Source organism: Micromesistius poutassou (assembly GCF_964030765.1).
Source record: "Micromesistius poutassou genome assembly, chromosome: 14".
Classification (NCBI taxonomy): Eukaryota; Metazoa; Chordata; class Actinopteri; order Gadiformes; family Gadidae; genus Micromesistius; species Micromesistius poutassou.
The window spans coordinates 11,221,496-11,233,078 of record NC_140284.1 but is presented as its reverse complement, the minus strand read 5'-3'; the positions used below and the strand labels follow the sequence as shown (position 1 = coordinate 11,233,078).

The 11,583-nt window shown below is 46.8% G+C and overlaps 1 protein-coding gene across 4 annotated transcripts in view; it reads right to left on the bottom strand.

The window, feature by feature from the left end:
- Positions 1-11,583, bottom strand: part of LOC311358446 (plakophilin-4-like) — a 76,604-nt gene that overhangs the window by 47,605 nt on the left and 17,416 nt on the right. The window lies entirely within an intron of this gene.

Here is an 11,583-nt window from a genome sequence, read left to right as displayed (position 1 = left end):
ATTATGCAGATTCAAACACCCATCGTCATTTACAATCACAAATTACATGACGATTTGTTCAGTCAGTCACTTTTATCACCTGACCATTACCTTTAATGGACCATGCTGGTTCATTACCGAGCATATGAACCTGGTCAGAAGGTAATTAACACCGCCTCTCCCTCTGCTGTTGTCCCCTCTGCTGTCGCACACACACACGGCCTGGCCCCCAGCTCCCTCAGATGCCATAGCAACACATTCCAACACACACATGATGCCACACTTTGACAAAATAGCAACACACACATGACGCCACGCTTTGACAAAATAGCAACACACACATGACGCCACGCTTTGACAAAATAGCAACACACACATGACGCCACGCTTTGACAACACACAAACACACACATAATGCCACGCTTTGACAACACACCAAGACACACATGGTACCATGCTTTGATACCAAACCAACACACACATGGTACAAACACACACATTTGACACCATACCAACAGATCCATGAACGAATTATCAAACAACCTCCACCTTAAACAAAGACATAATCTAGCTAACATTCTGCAGCCAACTATTCTGAGATCAGTGTGTTCCTTTGGACCATCTTGAAACATTATAATCCAGTGTGTCGCGTTTTTGGCAGTGTGTTCACGTCTCAGCGGTGTCCCGTCTGGCAGAGCCAAAAAGTACTAACCAAGAGCCTTGGCTGCAAGCTCGGGTTGGACCTGGTCCAGGAATATAAGCAGGACCCCTTCCCCATCACCAACCCCTACCTGTAGGTTGGCCCCAGATCTACCTCCCTCTCAGCTCCAGGGGTATGGAGACTGATTAGTGTGACCTGACCCACTCTCCAGGTATGTCCTGTGCCCCAACAAACACGACCTAGCCCTCCATACTTAAAGTTGAGAATCTGAACACATGACAATCCTGCTTCAGAGTCATATTAAGACCGACTGCACTCCTCTGAGGAAATATCAACCCAGAGAGCCAGAAGACAACACATGCAACGGAGTAGAGCACAGCGTCAAACTGTGTTATGGCTGTTCACACCAGACCGTTGGAAAGGTGGAAAGTTCAGTAGGTTGGTCCAGCGCTCTACTCGGTCATAACTACCATCAGTGGGAAGATATTATTACTATTACTCAATTAAAACCCGTCTCCCACGGGGCGTTAATGACTGACATAAGAAGAAGACACTTCTCCTGGACGCTACACTCTCCATCACTCACTCCCACGGAGCACGACTCGTCCGCCACCATAATAAAACCTGTGATTAATAAACGGGTGTCATCCATACATCACTGGATATCACCGTAGCGTGGGGTCACATGTCCCACGTGGACGTGGGGTCCCAACAGGGGCCGGTGTGAGCTGTGGATAGGGGGGGGGGGGCTGTTAGGCTGAAAAATTGCATTGAAATACACTGCGAAAACTTCTGCCAACTACACAGTAGCATGTACGTTCTGCTCTTGTGCGAGAGGCAATAAGTCTCCTTAACATCGGCTCTAGTCTTGTGGCGCTAGTCTGCCCCTCCCACACACTGCGCTGATTCGCTAGCAGCACCCAACCAATCGGAGGCTTCGACCTTCAGACGCCAAGGCTCTCTTTGCATGTTGAATCGGACCAGACACCGTCCACGCGGTTCCAAAAGTTTCCAACACAGCTGAATACACCAAACAGATTTATTCCCGAACGTTTCAGATGGCCAACGGTCGGGCCAGCATGTAGCAGCCTTAAAGCTTGTGTCAGGGACTCCTAACAGTGGAAAGGGAGACTATTCGTCTATTCAGCCTTGATGACGCACCACGTCAAGCCGAGGGCAGCGGTGGTGACCGTAATCCAAGCCAAACTCTTGCTTGTTCAGCCCCCCAGACCCCCTCCCGGCTCCGCAGCCCGAGACCGGCTTACCGCACGTGGCAGGAAAGAAGCTAAGGGGGACAATGGTGGACCGTCGGCCTTGCACTAACAACCGCTCGCGGTATTGTTGGGGTGATCTCCATGTCGAGGGGGGATCTCTGTGTCGGGGGGGGGGGGTCTCTATGAGCTACCGTCTGCTGGCATGACGCCGCCCGGCGCTGAATCAGATCCTGACCCCCCGGCCTCGTGTCTGTCTCTGAACAAACAGATGACACACGTTAGCAAGATGTGCAAGTGCCGCGCACACGCCCGCGGACGCCGGACGAGCGGCACCGGACGAGCGGCCCTCTTCCGTTCCTGCTGACTCTGCGTGGGACACATGTCCCCCGCATTTAACCCCTGCTCAGAAACTACCCCTGAAAGACTTCGCTAAATCGGTCACCGCTTTTTGATTAGACAAGGGGAAAGAGGAAACAGGAAATTAATTAGGCCTACGGAATATTCCTCAATAGACGGTGAAGTTGTGTAGATGGATTCTGTTAATTAGTAACCCAACTTTATATTTAAGTTATGTCCGGGTCGTAAATATGTGGCTGATTGATGGCAATCAAGGGCGTAAGAAATGAGTCCCCCTATGAATCTCAACGAGTGCTAAGTGCAGTTTAATGCTGAGGCCTTAACATCATGTCCATCAGCCCGACCTTCAGACTGACGGAGCTGTGATGGGTTTCTCGTTCGCAGGAAATGGGAACGTTTCAGTCAAAGTAAACGCATGCTATGAATTACATTTGCAGTTATTTTTCAAGAAGGCTGAATGGTTTCTGATGGATCAGACAGATAAGATGAAAAGATACAAAATGGAGCTTTTTTATTTTCAATCATGTTCTTCAAACCGTTTGAACAATAGCCTTCAAAAGACCAAAAAAACGTCCTAGCACAAGACATCAGCATACATTCTAATCAGTGATATCCATCTCTTTCATAACATTTATTAAATCAAATATTAAAAAGCTGCCTGGCAGCAAACATTTGTAAAACAAGGAGCTGGATTAACAATGGCATTCATCCCAACGCACAACTCAAATCCTGACACACAAAGCCAGTACCGTGAAAACATTCATTTTGTCACTTTTAAATTAAAAACAGACATTCAACACTTTTTGGTGATAGCCAATTCATCTCAGTATGCTAATGAGCTGTCGTAATTATGGAAATTAGCCGTTTAAAATCCTTAAAACATGGCCGCAAAGTTGGCGTGTTTGTTTTATACTCACCCCGTAGTCACATATTTATTTGAATACATCATTCTGTTATGAAAAAAGTATCATTCATCCTGTGACGCTTTGCCATCATTAAGACCCACTAAATAATTACTATGAGTCATCTGAGTTCCATCTTATCAGATGAAATAGCAACTGACGGAGTCTGTGCTCGACATTTGGGAAAAAATATTATACTTGTGAATGACATTTAAAACGACAATAAAAGAAAGACGCCAAACTAGATTTGTAGCAAAATGTCAAATTAGTATTCGGTCTCTTTGTGGAAACGTAAAACTAAAAGTAGTCCCACAGTTTATTATGTTTCACCTTCGTCTGAAGGAGCAGAGAAGAGACGGGGAGGTGAAGTTTTCCCAGCGTCTCCCCACCCCAGGAGCCCTGCGCTAAACCCCCACATTAATTAAGACTGGAGATCCTATCTGGAACTTTCCTTCTCATTACCCCCCCCCCCCCCCCTCTCTATAGCCCACGTGGAGTAACCCCCCCCTCACACAGACACATTCTCACAAACCAACACACACACAAACACACACACACACAGACACACACACACACACACACACATCCTCGTTTAGACTCCCGTCGGTGTGGATTCACACTCTCAACCTTCATTAGTGACTCTCAGACATATTCGGTTTCTGTGCGCGTAGAGAACTGTGCAGATGGCTTCCCCCAGCCCCCTCCCCCAGCCCCCACCCCGAGCCCTCCTCCTATGGCGAGGACGTGTTTCTACTGGAAATATGTTTGTTCATTAAGTGGCGATGGTGCCTGACAGCTCTGCAGTGCGGCGAGGTGGCAGAGTCGGGAGAGCGTGGGAACAACGACAGCAGAGGTCAACGGAGGTCCGCCGCAGCACCAGGGCCAACGGCAGCCAGCCGAGCCCCGGGAGAGAGCTCCGTGCTGGGCCGGGCGGAGACAGAGAGTGACAGAGAACCAGGGAGAGACAGAGAACCAGAGAGAGATAGCGAACCAGGGAGAGACCGACAACCAGGGAGACGCACAGAACCAGGCAGAGGCAGACAGAGAGAGAGAGGGGCAGGCAGAGAACAAGGGAGAGGCACAGAACCAGGGAGGGACAGAGAACCAGGGAGAGGCGGAGAACCAGGGAGAGGCAGAGGCAGAGAGAGGCAGAGGTTCTGTGCTGGGCAAGGTGGAGACCGATAGGGGAAGAGATCCAGTGAGACAAGGTAACCGGCCCATAGAGTAAGCAGTTTCAGGTGTATAGGGGTATACTGCCACACATTCACCCTGCTGAAGTACTGATGTGGGTGTTGAGGTGGTGGAGATGTTTGGGGCTGTACAGCTGAACGCTAATAAAGATGATGGATAAGAGGCATTAGTGTGTGTCAGTGTGTGTTACTGTGCATTAGTGTGTAGTTAAGAGAAGCACTGGGTAGCTAGGTGAAGAGGAGGTGGAGACGTCTTTGCCGGTCACAACTGGGATAGAGCTTTATACAAGCCGACACGCTGACAAGCAGTGATAAACCAAATGTGAAATATTATTCACGTTCAGATAATGGGACAGCAAGTTGACAAAAGCACATCAGCTTCGGCGCAGGGTTCCTGCAGATTCCTACTATGGATTTACACGCCTTTATTGAAAGGAGCTTACAGCCTTGCTAAAATTACTTTTTCAATTCTTATTCTGTTGGAAAAGATTAGAGAATGCATTGACATCCATGTGGTTTCTGTGCGCACACACACACACACACACGGTTGTGTGAGTGGGCAAACACAAGTTTAGGAAGGCAAACACAAGTTTATCTCGCATGACAGATAGGGCTCCATAAACATTCTGCTTTTAATATTTATATTAGTGTACCTCAAAAATAGAAAATAATAAAATAAAATAATAAAACAATAAAAAATAATAGCAGTTTTAGATGGATTAACACAGTGGGGCTCATAAATGTAATGTTCCTTGTTTGGTCGTAGCCTCGGAAGGAAACCAATCATTTATGTATAACTATATATAGAAAACAAGGAAACGTTCCAAAACTTTTTTCAGATCATTATCAGTGCCGCATCTGCCGAGAGAAGGCAGTTTAAAGATCATTAGAGACCACAAACACTGCTGCCCTTGTGTAGAGCTGGGTGCGGGTTAACATGGTTTCATATTCAATGCATTCCTTATTAATCTGCTTTCGGTCTGCATTAAGTTAGACCCAAGTGGCGGGCATTAATCTCTGAAGTGACAGGTGGTCTGTGGTGATGAATAGAGTCACAGCGACTACATGGCCAATGCAATTTTCAGTGTCGGTTGTTTTTTTGGAGGAAATTATTTTGCCGTCATTAAAACGCCATTATAAGAGCTGTCATCTGAGTGGCAGTCAGTGATTCACATGTGACAGACTGGCTTATGAAAGACAACGATACAACTAAGCGGATGAAAGTACGTACAACGACAGAACGACAGGGGTGAGGATGTTATCCTCCGGAACAGAGTCGAAGATGGATTCTCACATCATTTTTTTGACTGAAGCCCTACACATTGTAACGTACTTCATGAAGTACATATTCAGTGCGTTTACATGACACTCAAGAAAGTCGACTTATTGGCTTAGTCCAACTATGATTAGATTACTAAGATGCATGTATACACCTTAGTCGAGCTATACTCAAATCGAATTGGGTTACTCATAGTCGAATTAAGACCCCTAGATAATGCGATTCATAGTCGAGCTAAGCGTGCATTAACCAATCGAATTGGATTATGTGTTGATTTGCGTTCTGCACATGCTCAAGATCTTTTCCCGGGGCCGTGAGCCGGAAGTAGAAGGAGACGATAGTCTTGTTGTTGTCGCTGCCGTCGGATAAGGGACAACGAGAAACGGCGATTTATTTAAAAAGGAAGAAGTGAATTAGTAGAAATGTGTATAAGAATTGTGTCCCAGCCGCGGGGGCGCGCATGGCATGCATTAATTAAAGGTGGAAGCACACGGACACTACGCTTCCATTTCACCCAAGGCTGAATTAAAAGTACATGTTTTTTCTAAATGTGGGTCATCAACGAGGTTGTAAAGTAGTAACTTCGGGCACATCTGTCAAAATAAATGTTTTTTTTCTCCCGACGTGTTTACGATCTTTATTCATTCATTGCGCCGCGGCAGGGAGTGCCGTATACGGACGGGATGCGGAGGGGCCGCTCCGGTGGGAGAAAGATGTTTTCAGCTGTCTCACTTCGGGTCGGCGATTTAATTAAAAAGCTGGCGCAGAAGATGGAGGAAGCCGGTGTCGTGCCAATGTAGTTACCCCCTATAAGGAGTGTATCATCATCAACATGCATTCAGTACACACTACGCTTCGATTTAACCCAAGGCTGAATTAAAAGTCCATGTTTTTCTAAATGTTGCTTATCAACGAGGTTGTAAAATAACTACGATCTTTATTCATTCATTGCGCCGCGGCCGAACTGACGGGGGTATTCTCTGATATTATGAATCTTACAGACTGCGTCGGGTTCTCCGACTCTCTGGTACTTCCACAACAAGTAAAGACTCTTAGTCGGGTTTATCTCGCCCATGGGGAAAAGGAATTGGGGGAAATTAACTTTGGCTTTGACTCTCTGAAGTCCAAATTGAAACGAGACATGGAGGATAAAGCGATGTTTCAGTAGACAGCTGTCAGTTCATTATGTGGATATATATGGACCCGAAGTGAACTGACAGCTGTCTGCTGAAACATCGCTTTCTCGAATGAGTTTGTTGTTGCTGGTGACGTAAAGAGGTCAACCGGTGGCTCTATTACCACTAGTTGAAATGGGCACAGCGCCACCTATCGTACCGGGGCATGACACGCTTTGGCCAATGAATCGATTTACTCACCGCCATGTATACGCGAACAATTGCAGTTGTCCAATTGAGGAGCATAATCTAGCTATGGCTTTAATCGAATTAAGCTGTGCATGTAAACGTACTGAATGTAAATAGCATTCAGACTACATGAATCACAACATTCCCCCCGCCTCATACAGTGGATTTTGGCACCCTCTGAAAATTTCCATGGATAACAAACAGAAGCAGGAAGCAGCGTTGTGTGGTGGCTGATTCATTCTGTTTTGAACTATGACTACTAATACCAAAGACCTTCTGCACTGGGAGAATTATGAAGGAGAGAGTATTTACACTCTCGGCCCAACATTTCTCTTTTCCCCCAGTGTCAGCTTTTTAGTCTTTGCAGCGTAAAATGTATTTTGTTTAGTCAGTTCGATGTGGCTCTGGTATGGCTGATAAACTGTACTCAAGTCAAAGATGGGTTTTATTTTGGTTGTGGCTGATTCAGCAAAACAGGCGGTGCAATCCAATCCAGCAGCTAACAAAAGACACAAGAGCCTAGAGACGATAGGGAGAACATTCAGAAACATGCTTTCTGTTGGTTTAAACTTAAAGTTATAAATTACTTTGATTCGGGGTTATTAGCGGCTAGTCAGGCTGCGTGGGGCACACTGAGTCAAACAGATACGGACGCCATAAAACAGAAGGCAGAAAGGCAATTATTTACAGACACAACAGAGTTGGAGAAACAAATGCTTGGGTCACAGCTAACAAACGGCAACGTTAAACATTTTGTCACGTTTGTACTAACAAAATGAGTTTTACCATCTACAAATAAACTGCTGGAACATGTTTTCGACAACTTTAACGGGAAACATGGATTGTAGTTTTTCGCTGACTACATCCAAAGCTGACTGAATGATGCTGGAGATCACTTCAAAGGTATCAGGTAATTGTGACTCTCCCGAATGGGCAGCGATCAGCAAAAATACTGTATGTGCATGTGTGCTTTATGCAAAATACTGACTCCCTAGAGGTCTTCTCTGGGGGGAAGAGACCGCATCAAAGAAGAGAAAACATGTCTTTGGTTTGTCGTATTTTGTTGCCATTGAAATATGTCCCAAAAAAACGAAAACAAATGTTTGCCTCAGATTTCCTTTGTTTCATTTGAGCTGGTCTGTCGCCGGTCTGTCTCCGGTCTGTCCAGCTTCTCAACATGATGTTGTAGAGAATGCGTCTGTGTTTCTGTCTTTGTGTCTGTCTATATGTTTATGTTGGCACACGTTTGTGTCTCTGAGAGTCTCTGCGTGTCTCTGTGTCACCTGCACTGTAATCGCCCCAGGCTCTGTGTGAACTTCCCTGCTTGAGCAGCTGTCTTCCCAAACAAGAAGAACTTCTTTTTTTAGATTTGTCTTGATTCTCAAGGATCTTCTGCTGGGTGGACCAGCTGCCCAGGAGCCACTGATGAGGTGGATGATGATGATGATGATGATGATGATGATGATGATGATGATGATGATGATGATGGCAACAGTGAGGCTGCTGTGGCGTAACAGGCCATGGGAGGGGGGGGGGTGTCATAGCACTGCTACCAACACACACCGTCATGGGGTTTATTGTCACGCCGATTGGGCTCATAAGAAGCGATCAGTTCAGCTCAACGTTCAGTCAAATAATAAATAGATGAGTCAATTGAATTCCAGGGAATTAATTTCAGAACAAACAGAACCACTTAATTGGATAGTATCCGCGTCCAATGTAGTGTCAGAACCACATGTTCTCCCCACGATAACACAAAGGCTTTATGTTCACAAGCCACCAGTTGGCGGAATAATACGGACATTAAAAGGAGGGCAGGTTAGAGGTTTACTCTGACCTCCGGAAGGCCTGGAGCCCTCAACTTTCCGTTTCCTCCATTTTGGATTTATCCGTAGCTCACGTTTAATTCCGTCCAGTGCAAGTCCATGTGTCTACACCGAGGGGCAGGCTAATCAAAGAGATCCAACATGCTCAAGGACTCGTCCCTCTCCGCTGATCCCTAAAGGACGCTCACTGACGTTGCCACTGCCGCTCCTCCCCAGCAGATAAGGACAAAACGCTTTTCTCTGACAGGCCCCGTTTACAAGCCTCGCCACTTTGTCGCTTTCCCGGGAATCAGATGTTGACATTTAAAATGTCGGCGCCGCGCCACTCTGCAGTGCGTTCCCTGGAGCCGGGGAGATAGACGCAGGGTGGCCATGTTGTTACCTACAGCGAGGCCAGAGTGTGTGAGCGGGCACCCAGCCTCATCATCAGCCAGCCCCCCAAGGGGCCTCCCTGCCCCTGCAGCGGTCCCTGGAGCCCGCTAGGTCCAGGCTAGTGTAGCCGCCGCGCTAACACAGCTAAAAATAGAGAGGGATGGAAGGGGCCAGTGTAGAGGTGTGCGTTCGTGTGTGTGTGCGTGCGTGCATGCGTGCATAAGGAGAAAAGGGGGGGGGAGTTGAGGGCAGATTGATCGATGCGACATCTGTAGAGACCCGGACCTCCTGCACCACCCATACCTGCTTCTCCACACCCCCCCCCCAGTCCCCTACCCCCATGATCAACACACCAACATTATTAGGTATCTGATAAACCAGCAGCACGGTCAGTGTGTCTGTGTTGTGTGTGTTTCTGTCTGTCTGTCTGTCTGTCTGTCTGTGTGTGTGTGTGTGTGTGTACCTGTGTGTGTGTGTGTGTGTGTGTGTGTGTGTGTGTGTGTGTGTGTGTGTGTCTGTTTATCCTTGTGTGTGTATGTGTATGTGTGGTCTCTCGTTGTGAAGGGACCCAGACAGTCGAGCTGCCAAGTCAGTCCAAATATGCTGTAAATTACCGAGGGGACATCGTGGTTACCATGGCATTGCATGCAACCCAAAAGAAGGTTCAGTCTGGTTCCATTCCAGAAACAAATGCAGGCCATCCACAGCAGTGTGTGTGTGTGTGTGTGTGTGTGTGTGTGTGTGTGTGTGTGTGTGTGTGTGTGTGTGTGTGTGTGTGTGTATGTATGTATGTATGTGTCTTTTACAAGGACTCCCCAACCCCCAAGTGCCTTTTGATATAAAAGTTAGGCAAAAGCAAAACAAAGCTTCAAAATAAAAGCGGCAGGAGCGGCTCACAGCTGTTGTTGACTCAAATGGAGTCGCGCTGTTATTCCCCAAGCCGGCCTGGCTGGACGAGGTCACGGCAGGAGATCCAATCAGAGTAACACAAGCGCTCAGAGGGGCGGGTCATGATTAAAAAAGGAAATAAAAACAGCCACATAGAAAATGAAATAAAAGAAAGAAGCACACACAACTCCTGGTCATCTGACTAAAACTCTCCAGCGAGTTTACAGAGCACACGTCTGTTTTCAAAACCACAAGCCTCGGTTTCTTTATTTTCCAGCTGAAGAAGCAGGAGAGAGAAACACGACACACTTCTGAACCAAAGGAGGGAAAACAAATAATATTGGTTCTGCCCTTTGGTTCAGTTCCCATTTCTATCCCATTTCAGATGTGATAACACAAACTATGTTGATGAAAAGGCCTTAAGAAAAACACTCCTCAGTTTACAGCAGCAATATAACCATCGCCTATTAGTCAATAGTTTTGTTTAGGAGACGCATTAACAGACGCTTTTATCAGATGCTCTCATTCGATGCAGTCCAAAGTTGAATTCAGATAGAGGAGGCTCTCGGTTTGGGTGTCCCCCCTAGAGTGTTCCCCATCTGCTCCTCCGCCTACACTTCCATAAGATAGTGGGAGAGATGAGCTAGCATATAGAAGCAGCTAGCCGAGTGGCTTCAATACTGCTGAGTGTGCGCAGCACATAAAACTGGTGGCCGTGACAGTCCCGCCTCCCACTGTTTCAATTACACCTCCGATGGAAAAGATAGAAAAGTGGAGCACAGATTAGCCACAAAACACCCGTCGGCATAATTAAAATATAACGAGATAATGAACATTGAAGAGGGGGAGTGTTTGTATAGATAATTCTGTACGTCACTACGGAAAAAAGCCTTATAGACAAATTCATTTAAAAAAACACTAAAATATCGTTGTTCCCCAAAAGGGAAAATAGTACAGGGAAAATAGTGATGTGAAGGCGCCTGGAGTAGATTTGTATTAAGCCATTATGGATGTGTCGTCCAGATGGTTGGGCAACAACACTAAAGTGCCAAGGAGGAAAACGCTGGGACTCAGGACAGCAGCAACGCCCAGCCTGACTGCAACACAGAGCCAAACCTGAGCATTCATAGGGGAACAGGGACCAGGGCTGCTCCTCGCACGCCCAGAGAAGAGAAATCCTATCATTCTGGAGTAATGGCTCAGAGCATCCAGACAGAACACAGACCCCCAACACCTCCAGTGAATGTTTCCTTCTTTGGGCATCGCTTACGGCCGGGAAAACACAGTAGAATTCATAAACACTGTTTCCCTCCCTTCCTTATTTGAAACAAAAGGAAAGTATGGGGAAAGAAAGAAAGAAAGAAAGAATGAAAAGGAGGGAGAAAGGAAAAATAATGAGAAGGAGGGAGAGAGAAAGTAGGAAAGAGAGCAAGAGAACAGACTCCGGCAGTGGGTGTACGCTGGAGAACAGAGGGCTGAGGAGACAGCACTGAGTGTGGACAGGCGACCCACCGCACTCATCCTGCTTCCCAGATCCCGCTGCCTGCGCTC